Below are 12,063 nucleotides of genomic sequence, written 5' to 3'. Positions count from 1 at the left end.
AGTCTTTTCTTTTTATTGGCCAGTCTGTACAGTACATTATAGAATTAGGATACATCAGCTCCTGGAAAGTCTGAAGCAATTCACTTCACTTCCGTCCTAGTTATGTCACTGTATTATATTACCATCACTCGATTTTTATATAGTTTTCAACTCTTTTCAAGTATTCATTAGTATCTCCTTTTAAAACCCACTCACAAAAACCTTAAAGGGGGAATCTTGCTACATCCATCGTAGGACTTCTAAATTACTGATATAATTCAATTGAGTACAGTCTTAACTGAATGACAACAGAGACAAAATACAACATGTCATTTTATTGAATAGTTAGGGTCTCCGAGGAGCCAGATGGGGATGACAGGCTGCCCTATGGCCCTTGGTTCTTGAAGAATATAACTTATAAATGCCTCATGAGTTTAGTTCAACTGTCTTTTTAATATTTAAAGAAATAATATTTTTTATTTATAAATGTTCAGTTTTACAAACAGACAGATAATAACAGCAAACAATATAACAATTACACCCCCCACCTCCCTAAAAAAGACAGAAAAACAAAAACAGAAAAAACATAGTTCAACTGTCTACCCAATCAGAACCCGAAATATAACCTTTTTTTACTCCTTTGTTTGTAAACAATGTAATTATAAACAAACACTGTATAGCCTCAAAACATTGTTAAAGCTATCATTTTTATAACATGGATGGTCAGTCCTTGCATCCATAGCTCTGGTGGTTACATTTCTCCAGTCCCATCCCTCAGCTGTTTACCGAAAAAAGTGGCGGGGTGTCGCTTTGTTATTATTTGAACTGCAGATTACCCCTTTAAAGATTAACCCTATTTCACCAGCACACAGGGAGACAAATTATATTTTTTGTCTTAGACTATTGCAATCATGTCATAACTTAAACAAAATGCAAGACAGGAGTATAGTATATGTGTCACGTCCTGACCAGTAAAGAGGTTATTTGTTGTTGTAGTTTGGTCAGGACGTGGCAGGGGCTGTTTGTTTAATGTGTTTCGGGGTTTGTTGGGCAATGTTCTATGTTAGTCTATTTCTATGTTTGTGTCTAGTTTATCTATTTCTATGCTTAATTTATTGGTTTGACCTTCAATTGGAGGCAGCTGTTTCTCGTTGCCTCTAATTGAAGGTCCTATTTAGTAGGGGTGTTTTTTCATGGGTTTTGTGGGTAGTTGTTCCTTGTGTAGTTGTGTTCCTTACAGGACTGGTTCTTGTCATTGTTTTTGTATCAAGTGTTTCGTTTTCTTCTCATGAAATAAAGAAGATGAGCAGACATATTCCCGCTGCACCTTGGACCCATCTTTACGATGGACGTGACAATATGAGAGACAAAATATATAATATTATGAGGAGAATGCAACCAAATAAGATATTATGTGTTGTATCTACTGTGTATTTCCTACATTATTTTAACTTTTTAACATTTTCTATTTGTTATTCACCAGAAAGGACTTTCAGGATTGCAGGGAACTCATACCTCTTGTGTTCTTTTCATTTGATATTCTGGTATTTCTTCCCCCGCATCCTCATCTCCCTAAAGAAGATGAGTTTCTTCAGTTGCCACTCATGATTTTCGCCAAGACCCGGGCTTTCTGACTAAGCTGCTCTGCATTAAATCCCCCCCCCCCCCCCCCCCGTCAATGAGTGATGAAGCCTATTCACTCACCATGCCCACTTCACACTTTTCTGGTTCACACAGACTGTGTGTCACAGATACATATACTTTCCCGATAGTTATATTATTCAGGATAAGAGAGCACGTGATTCAAATGCAAAATGGAACCAGGTTTCTGCAGTCTCATTTCTATGAGTCATTCAACTCTGTGTCTGTCCGTAATATATTAAATGGGAATGAGAGTAATGCTAAATTCTCACCAGGAGAACTGAATGACACTGAGATGAGATGGATGCGTCCACTAGTAATTAAGATAAAATATTGTAATCAGGCATTGGAGAGTCTAATCTACATATTTATTGAGCATTACTCAACTGCATTACAATGGTTCTTCTCTGAAGCTTCTCCCTGAGGTATCTGTAGGCTGTGTTGGTCACTGCTGATGGCCACTGCCCATTGGTAGCATACAGACAGGTCCTTATGTGGAGTATATTGATAAGACATCCTAAATTACAATGGTGATTCAATAAAGCATGGGGATTGTAGTCATCTGTTGTGAGAGTGGAGAGACAATAGTGGTGAGCACTACAAAGACACAGAGACAAAGCAGCCTGGTCCAATTGTCTGTTTCCTGAATGCATAAGTTATCCGAGAGCTTTGAAATCAGACCTGTACATAATGACCCTACTTCCAATGTGTCTCATCCTTACTCTGTCTCCTCCCCCACATCCCTCTCCAGCAACTGTCAATTAAACTGTATCTGAGAAGAGATCCTGGTTTTAAAGAGGGATTCATTATAGGTTATCTAAGTAATCATTTGATCAGAGTACTAATCAAAGTTTCACCCCCTTGCAGGCACAATGTGGTGCCTCTATGGTTACTTCCAGATAAATGGAGATGTGCTTGGACAGTAGCTGTATGTTTTCTGAGGGAGCTGAAAGGCAGACATTAATTATTATCACAATGAAAAGCCAAGAAGCAACAAAAACAACCCCAATTTGAGATGGAGAGAATATTTCATTTCCATTACAACAAAAAGTGCACTGAGCTGAGAACTCCCAAATCAACAAACTTTTGACCCCTTTTGACACCAGACAACATCACTACGCAGGTGCCTGCATTGTTGCCGCTGCCTGGACCATCATTAAAGTCTCTCTATCCCTCTTGAGTCGGGGAGTCGTCGGCACAACGATCAAAGCTCCAGCCTGTTGCTTCTTGCATGTTATTGCCTGACTGGGATGAGAGGCCAACGTTGGTTGCCGTATACAGTGACGGTGTAGAAGCTTGTTCACAGTACCTGTCTGAATGCTTTGGGGATCCTGTCCCAATCCCCCTCCACAGCCTCCACTCTTTATGGGTCTATTAAATAGTAATGAGGGCTTGAGCACTGGGAGCACATGCACACACACACACGGAACGGATGCACGCACACATGCACACACACACACACACACACTCACATTCCCACAGCCTTCGGGGAGGATGCCTTTATAATTCATAGCATCTGAGCTTTTACGATTCCCTTGTGGGAACCTCCAGAGGTATAGCAATAGGCTTCATTCACACTCATATACAGTACATCATAATGTTTCTCTATTTCACCCCCCACCATTTCTCTCTCTAGATATCCCTAAAGATATTAAGACCGACATGCTATTTTTCTCAGTTTCATTTCAGAATGTAGGCCAATGTAGCGACTAAGGCGAAACAGACAGGTTACAAGGCAAGCACAGTACCATATGTGCCTGTAATGTCGTGTGTGTAGGTGGCAGGGATGTCAGGCGCAGGAGAATCGAACTTGGTATGAATGGGGTAGTTTAATAGCGTTCAACAAAACGCAAAAAGTACATAATAAATAAAAGTGCGTACAAGAACCCGTCGCGCACCAATCCATAATACACGAGCATACAAACAAAACAATCTCTGACAAGGACATGAGGGGAAACAGAGGGTTAAATACACAACATGTAGTGAATGGGATTGGAACCAGGTGTGTAGGAAGACAAGACAAGACCGTCGACCGCCGAGCACCGCCCGAACAAGGAGGGGCATCGACTTCAGTAGAACTTGTACCCCCCCCCCCCCCCCCCCGGGGCGCAGCTCCAGCAGTGCGACGATACCGACCTCGGGGACGACCCGGAGGACGAGGCGCAGGGCGATCCGGATGGAGACGGTGGAACTCTCGCAGCAGGGAAGGATCTACTCTCTCCACCTACCCGTTACTCTCGGGGTGAAAACCTGAGGTAAGGCTGACCGAGACCCCCAGACGTTCCATGAACGCCTTCCAGACCCTTGACGTGAACTGGGGAACCTGATCAGACACTATATCCTCAGGCACCCCATAGTGCCGGATAGCGTCTGTAAACAGGGCCTCCGCAGTTTGTAGGGCCGTAGGGAGACCGGCAAAGGGAGGAGACGACACGAAAAACGATCCACAATCACCAGGATCGTGGTGTTACCCTGTGAAGGTGGAAGATCGGTTAGGAAATCCACCGACAGGTGCGACCACGGCCGTTGTGGAACGGGTAAGTGTTGTAACTTACCTCTGGGCAGGTGTCTAGAAGCCTTGCACTGGGCGCAGACTGAGCAGGAGGAAACATAAACCCTCACGTCCTTAGCAAATGTGGGCCACCAGTACTTCTCACTAAGACAGCGCACCATCCGACCGATCCCAGGATGACCAGAGGAGGGTGACGTGTGGACCCAATAGATCAGCTGGTCACGGACAGCAGATGGAACGTACAGATGCCCAGCTGGATACTGAGGGGGAGCAGGCTCTGCACGTGACGCCCGCTCAATGTCTGCGCCCAGCTCCCACACTACCGGCGCCACCAAACAAGAGGCGGGGAGTATGGAAGTGGGATCCATGGGCCGCTCCTCTGTGTCATACAGCCTGGACAATGCGTCTGCCTTAACGTTCTGGGAGCCTGGTCTGTAAGAGAGGGTAAACACAAAACGGGTGAAAAACATGGCCCACCTTGCCTGGCAAGGATTCAGTCTCCTCGCCGCCCGGATGTACTCCAGATTGCGGTGGTCAGTCCAGGTGAGAAAGGGGTGTTTAGCCCCCTCAAGCCAACGTCTCCACGCCTTCAAAGCCTTGACGACAGCCAACAGCTCCCGGTCCCCCACATCATAGTTTCGCTCCACTGGGCTGAGCTTCTTAGAGAAGAAGGCACAGGGGCGGAGCTTCGGTGGCGTACCTGAGCGCTGAGAGAACAGCTCCTATCCCAGCCTCGGACGCGTCCACCACCACTATGAACACCAAAGAGGGATCCGGATGGGCCAACACAGGAGCCGAGGTAAAACAGAGCCTTCAGGTGCCTAAAAGCCCTGTCCGCCTCAGCTGACCACTGCAAGCGCACCGGGCCCCCCTTCAGCAGTGAGGTAATGGGAGCAGCTACCTGACCAAAACCCTGGATAAACCTCCGGTAGTAGTTGGCAAACCCTAAGAATCACTGCACCTCCTTCACCGTGGTGGGAGTCGGCCAATTACGCACGGCTGCAATGCGGTCACTCTCCATCTCTATCTCTAAACTATGAGCTAACGCTCTATCAATGAAATTCCCAGCCGCGCCTGAATCGACGTGCGCCTTATGCTGGGAACGCGGCGAAAATTCTGAAAAAGTGACAGACACAAACATTTGTGCAACAGAGGGCTATGGGTGAGAATGGTGCCGGCTCACCTGGGATGACGCCAGAGCTCCCTGCCTGCTGCCTCGATTCCCAGAGGAACCAACCCGGCACCGACCAGCAGTGTGACCTCTGCGACCGCAGATGGTGCATGAGCGAGAATCCCCTCCGGTCTCCCTGCGCCCCTCCCAGCTCCATGGGTATCGGAGAGGGGGTGCGGGAGGATGGAACCACCAGACCCCGATCTGGACGTCCGCGAGTAACCAGCAGGTTGTCCAGCCGGATGGACATGTCCACCAGCTGGTCGAAAGTGAGGGTGGTGTCTCTGCAGGCCAGCTCCCGACGGACGTCCTCGCGCAGACTGCAGTGGTAATGGTCGATCAGGGCCCTGTTGTTCCATCCCGCGCCGGCTGCCAGGGTCCTAAACTCCAGGGCAAACTCCTGGGTGCTCCTCGTCTCCTGCCTCAGATGGTAGAGGCGCTCACCCGCCGCTCTGCCCTCGGGTGGGTGGTCGAAGACTGCCCCGAAACGTCGGGTGAACTCCTCAAAATGGTCCAACGCCGCATCTCCCCCTCTATACACGGCGTTGGCCACTCCAGGGCTTTCCCGGTGAGGCACGAGATGAGGGCAAAACCCATCTCATGGTCCGATGGAGCTGGGTGGACCGTGGCCAGATAGAGGTTTAGTTGGAGGAGGAAACCCTGGCAGTTGGCAGCACTCCCGTCGTACCCCTGTGGCATGGAGAAACGGATCCCACTGGGTTCAGGCGGGAAAGGGGTGCTCAGGATAGACCCCGGTTGTGCTGGTGGAGGCGCTGGAAGAACTCCCTGTCTCTCCTAGCAGTCCATATTCTGGACAACGCGATCCATGGCGGCGCCCAGATGGTAAAGCGCTCCTCCACCTCCATGGCCGGGGTACCTTCTCCTGCTGACTCCGTATACTGGTCAGAGATTCTGTAATGTCGTGTGTGTAGGTGGCAGGGAAGTCAGGCGCAGGAGAATCGAACTTGGTATGAATGGAGTAGTTTAATAGCGTTCAACAAAACTCCAAAAACCAAAGTGGGTACAAGAACCTGTCGCGCACCTATCCATAATACACGAGCATACAAACAAAACAATCTCTGACAAGGACATGAGGGGAAACAGAGGGTTAAATACACAACATGTAATGAATGGGATTGGAACCAGGTGTGTAGGAAGACAAAACAAAACTAATGGAAAATGAAAAATGGATCAATGATGGCTAGAAGACCGGTGACGTCGACCGCCGAGCACCGCCCGAACAAGGAGAGGCATCAACTTCGGCAGAAGTCGTGACAGTGCCTTATAGATTCAGACTTGGCAGAACATTTAGTATGTTTTAAAAAGGAGGCTTCAGCTATCGAAAAACAAGAGATGATCATCAGATATCCAGCAACACAGTGTCACTACAAACCCCCACTCGTTCTCCTGCCAGACAGCTCAGAATCAGAATCTGTACTATTGTCTCTTATGGAATTTCCCTTTGTTTACGTAAATGGCATGTTCTGACAGCCCACAGCTATGCATTATTCACAGATGGTTGGCTATATACAGTACATATATTTTACTTAGCTCCAGCCTCCACACACACAAACACACACACACACACACACACACAGGACGGTGGGGGGAGGGGTGGGGCTGCGATGGCTATGTTAAAATAATTTAACATTCCCTGAGCCAAAGAGAGATCATAAAAGTATTGCATAACTGTTCTCAGAGACTGATGAAAACAACTGTAACTGGGGGACTCAAAGGAGAAATATATATCAGATGAAGGGTTCTGGAGAGATGACATCGTTTCTTTAATCCATGGACTGAACTTAGATCTATCGAAATGAAACTTCTTGTTTTGCACCCATTTCTCTGTTGCTGACAACTAGTCTGATGTAAACACACTGACACAGCTTAGAATTCTGGTGCCGGTTGTTGCAATCCTCAAACAAATGCATCCAAAAGACTGTTGACATCTTGCTGTAGGCTATTGTCTCATGTGATATTAATTTGGATGGACACAGAACACATCCTGATTAGGATCTAATCTAATAGTGACGCAGGTGTCGTCTACACCCCTCCTACACCTCTTCCAGACCTGATATATGGTGTGCCTCCCCCTACTTCTCAGATAAGAAGCATACCGCAGAAGAACCCACACAACCGTTCCAATACGCACAGAGGGAGAACGGGAGCTGGGGGAGCTGGCTTGGCAGTGCTGTCTTTAGAGTTTTTGCTTCAAGTTATCAGCTCTTTTTTTATGTTATTTATACGGGGAGATAATCTAATTCTTCCATGATGAAACTTGTGCTTGTTTTTGCTTTGGTTGCGTCTTTCTTCGCAGGTAAGCTGTGGGTGAATTTGGTTTGTTTTCAATGGTGCATGTAGTATAGTAGCTGTGTTCCAGCACCATGGAGAGTGCCTCTGCGTGAGCGAGTGTTGCATGCCTTTTTTGCATTGTATGGCGGATTTTCTCTACTTGACTGTTTATCTTGAGTGAAGTTGTTATAATTGCTCATCTACATTGAGTACACCAAACATTAGGAACACCTTCGCCCCCCCTTCTTTTTGCACTCAGAAAAGTCTACATTCGTATGAGCATGACTCTAAAAGGTGTCGAAAGTGTTCCACAGGGATGCTGGCCCATGTTGACTCCAATTCTTCCCACATTTGTGTCAAGTTGGCCGGATGTCCTTTGGGTGGTGGACCATTTTTGAGTCACACGGGAAACTGTTGAATGTGAAAAACCCAGCAGGGTTGCAGTTCTTGACACAAACCGGTGCGCTTGGCACCTACTACCATACTCTGTTTGCACTTAAATCGTTTGTCATGCCCATTCACCCTCTGAATGGCACATATACACAATCCATGTCTCAATTGTCTCAAGGCTTAAAAATCCTTCTTTAACCTGTCTCCTCCCCTTCATCTACACTAATTGAAGTGAATTTAACAAGTAACATCAAGCGATCATAGCTCTCACCTGGATTCACCTGGTCAATCTCTGTCATGAAAAGAGCAGGTGTTCTTAATGTTTTGTATACTCAGTGTATATCACACGTTCATTTTGCCAAACAAAATGGAACCTCATACCCGATTGTTTTGGAGAAGTAAGTTGTTTTCAACACAGAACCACATTCTGACCGACCTTCTTACGAATTTACAGAACATCTATTACTTCCCGTTGGAAAAGAACGACAGAGAGAAGATGTGGTACGAAACATGTTTTTAGTCTCTGGATAACGTTGTATTTTTATACAATGGAAATGACAATCTATGCTTTATTGAGAGAATCGTGACAGGTTGCTGGTTACTGTTTTAGGTAACACGGTGCTTGGTTGAGGTCCTGTCCAAGGCACTGACCAAACCTGACTCTCACCCTCTGGATCAGGAATGCAAAGATATTCTCAAAGCAGGCAAGTAGTATTTACATCATCAGTTGTTGTATTTCAAAAGCAGTACATAAAAAAACATAGCATCATATTGGGAGAAAAAAAATCTTGACCAATATTGTAGGAGAAAATTGCTCTTCATTGTAGAGTTGAATCTAAGGCACATTTCATTAGAGTACAGTGCGGCTTCCCCAGTTGTGAGAGCAATATGATGTCAGTGCTTGTTTACAAGACTGGGGTTAATGAACCTTGTTTGTCTACCATGATGCGTGACGCTACCAAGAAATCCCTTTCGCCTGTCTTGCTCTGTAATGTCAGTGGAAATCCCTTCCAATTTTTTTCTGTTGCAGTTTTAAAACTGCAGTAAACGTGCAGTAACTGCAATAGACTGTGGTATTTTGTACGCAGTAATTGCAGAAATGAACTGCAGTTATACTGTACTCTGACTGCAATCTTTTTTTCGTAAGGGAAATTAAGGAAAGGAGAGGAGCAGAGGAAGCCACTTTAGACTATTGACTGGAGGCAGAGATGGTGAAAGAACTGTTCCTTCTGGAGGATGCCACCGTTTGTTGCTGATGCAGACAGTAATGTTATACAGAGTTCTTACTGTAGGTCATAGGGACTCGGTGGGGCTTCTGCTACCACAGAGACCAGAAATATAGAGCTGCAACCTGGCAACCAGCTGAGGAGATATGAATAGAGCAACCTAGATTTGCTTCTGTATTTATGGAAATTCTACTTAGTTGAATATAAATATGGCACTATGGGAGACAGATACTGAGCTTTCTCCATACACTGTTGAGTACCATTTTGCAATGGTCACCAAAATGAACTAGTCAAAGCGAGAGTTTGGGACTATAAATTTCAATCTGTAAAAAGATGATTCTGAGATAAATGGCTTCAAAGTTCCGAACCCTTATTGGTTTGAATAATGTCAGCAATTTTTATATGGTATTACTTTGAACTTAACAACATGAAATGGTGTATTTAGAGGTGGAGAACATTGAACAGAACAAGGCTATGTCAATAACTATATTTGAACAAAAATGCAGATAAAACCTTATAGTTCCAAGCTCTCGAAGGGATTATGTTTTGATTGATGGGGAACTTGCGGAGCGGGGCTTGAATTGGACAACATCAGACAATGACAGAGTAGTAAATAGTGTGGATATTGAATACCCTTTGAATGTCTCTTCTCCTTCCACCTCCTCTACAGGTGCACAACATGCTGCTCTTCTGGAGAAGAAAAGCGATGAGGAGGTGCTGACCCATAAAGAGGAGGTCAAAGGTCATGAACCTGAGCCTGAGGTTCCAGGGGCTGACGTGAAGGACATCGAGGCTCGCCTGAAATCTGTGGAGGAGAAGAGAGAGACACCGGAGGACGAAGAGCGCAGCCAGGAGTCATGGGACCTCAACGATGAGAAGGAGAAGAGGATTTGGAAACCAACGCACAGGTATCATCATAAAGAGGTGTCTGAGGAAAAGAGAGAAGAGCCAGACGAAGAACGTAGTCAGGAATCCTGGAGCCTGGGTAATGAGAAGGAGAAGAGATATAGGCCTACCTATCGGTACACCCCGAAGACACACCACAAACGAGACGAAGACGGTTTAGAGGAGGAGAGAGAAGAGCCAGAAGAGGAACGCAGCCAAGAGTCCTGGAGCCTGGGCGAAGAGAAGGAGAAGAGATATAGGCCTACCTATCGGTACACCCCAAAGAAATTACGGAAACGAGATGACAAAAGTGAAAAGTGCAGTCAGGAGTCCTGGAATCTGAATGATGAGAAGGAAAAGAGAGAGGAGGAAGAGGAAAGAGAGAAAAGAATTTGGAAACCGACACACAGATATCACCACAAGAAACACCACAAACGAGGTGCTGACTCATCAGAGGAGGAATCAGAAGAAAGGAGATCAGATGAGTCAGAAGAAGAGGAGGATAGAGAGAAGAGAATCTGGAGACCAACAAACAGGTACCGCCACAAGAAGCATCACCAACGCAGTGGGGATTCCTCAGAGGAGGAAGAACAGGAACGAAGGAGTGATTCTGACGAACAGGAGGAGAAGAGGCACGGAGATTCCGAGGAGGAGAGAGAGAGGCAAGAGAGTCTGATGTATTTATCTGTCTATTCATCTTTTTTTCTTTCAGAAACTGTTTTTCAGGAGTGTATGAGGGGAGTCAACTAGCCTCAGCCGCGGGATGGGCGGGGCACCGGTACATAATTATAATAATTAAATCAGAGTTCCCCAAATGGCGGCCTGTGAGCCATTTGGCCCACCAAGTTTTCAGAGCAAAAGTAAATAAATAAATTATAATAACAATTCATTATTGGACAAAAAAGACTAAAAACACCAGGAAATTAGCTCCATGTGATTTTAATTTAGGAAATCTGTTCCCAAGTATTCCCACCCATAATCGAGAGACACGCGATAGTATACAAATGTAAGCAAAGTTTGAAATGATTATGTTTTAGTCAAACATTATATCTGTAAGGGTTTCTTGTGATCAATTGCAGTCTACAAATTACCTGTAATTATGTTCCAGCCCCCCGACCATCCGCGCAACAAAAAAATCTTCCCATGGCTGAATATAGGACGGCAGGTAGCCTAGTGGTTACGGCGTTGGTCTAATAACCGGAAGATTGCAAGTTCGAATCCCCGAGCAGGCACAGGAAAAATCTGTAGTTCTGCCCCTGAACAAGGCAGTAAACATAGGCTGTCAATGAAAATAAGAATTTGGTAAAAATATAATTGATAGTCCCTGCTGTAAATTGACAACAGCTAACCCCCAAAATAAATTGTATTTAACAATAATATCATACGTTGAGACACGATCGCATGTGTCTTTTCTTTATTCGAGGGGAAACTTGGAACAGATTTCCTAAATATACACTGCTCAAAAAAATAAAGGGAACACTTAAACAACACAATGTAACTCCAAGTCAATCACACTTCTGTGAAATCAAACTGTCCACTTAGGAAGCAACACTGATTGACAATAAATTTCACATGCTGTTGTGCAAATGGAATAGACAACAGGTGGAAATTATAGGCAATTAGCAAGACACCCCCAATAAAGGAGTGGTTCTGCAGGTGGAGACCACAGACCACTTCTCAGTTCCAATGCTTCCTGGCTGATGTTTTGGTCACTTTTGAATGCTGGCGGTGCTTTCACTCTAGTGGTAGCATGAGACGGAGTCTACAACCCACACAAGTGGCTCAGGTAGTGCAGCTCATCCAGGATGGCACATCAATGCGAGCTGTGGCAAGAAGGTTTGCTGTGTCTGTCAGCGTAGTGTCCAGAGCATGGAGGCGCTACCAGGAGACAGGCCAGTACATCAGGAGACGTGGAGGAGGCCGTAGGAGGGCAACAACCCAGCAGCAGGACCGCTACCTCCGCCTTT

The 12,063-nt window shown here is 45.7% G+C and overlaps 1 long non-coding RNA gene across 1 annotated transcript; it reads left to right on the top strand.

Annotated features, from left to right (window-relative positions):
• The first annotated feature begins 7,186 nt into the window (after positions 1-7,186).
• On the top strand, positions 7,187-8,690 carry LOC145860887 (uncharacterized). Its single transcript, XR_014380643.1, has 3 exons — positions 7,187-7,620; positions 8,440-8,486; positions 8,596-8,690. It is a non-coding gene; the product is annotated as an uncharacterized LOC145860887 (long non-coding RNA).
• Positions 8,691-12,063: the final 3,373 nt, after the last annotated feature.

The sequence above is a fragment of the Salmo salar genome, chromosome 15, assembly GCF_965601325.2.
Source record: "Salmo salar chromosome 15, fSalSal1, whole genome shotgun sequence".
In the NCBI taxonomy this organism is placed as follows: Eukaryota; Metazoa; Chordata; class Actinopteri; order Salmoniformes; family Salmonidae; genus Salmo; species Salmo salar.
The sequence above is the reverse complement of the archived record's forward strand: the minus strand, read 5'-3'. Positions and strand labels throughout refer to the sequence as shown.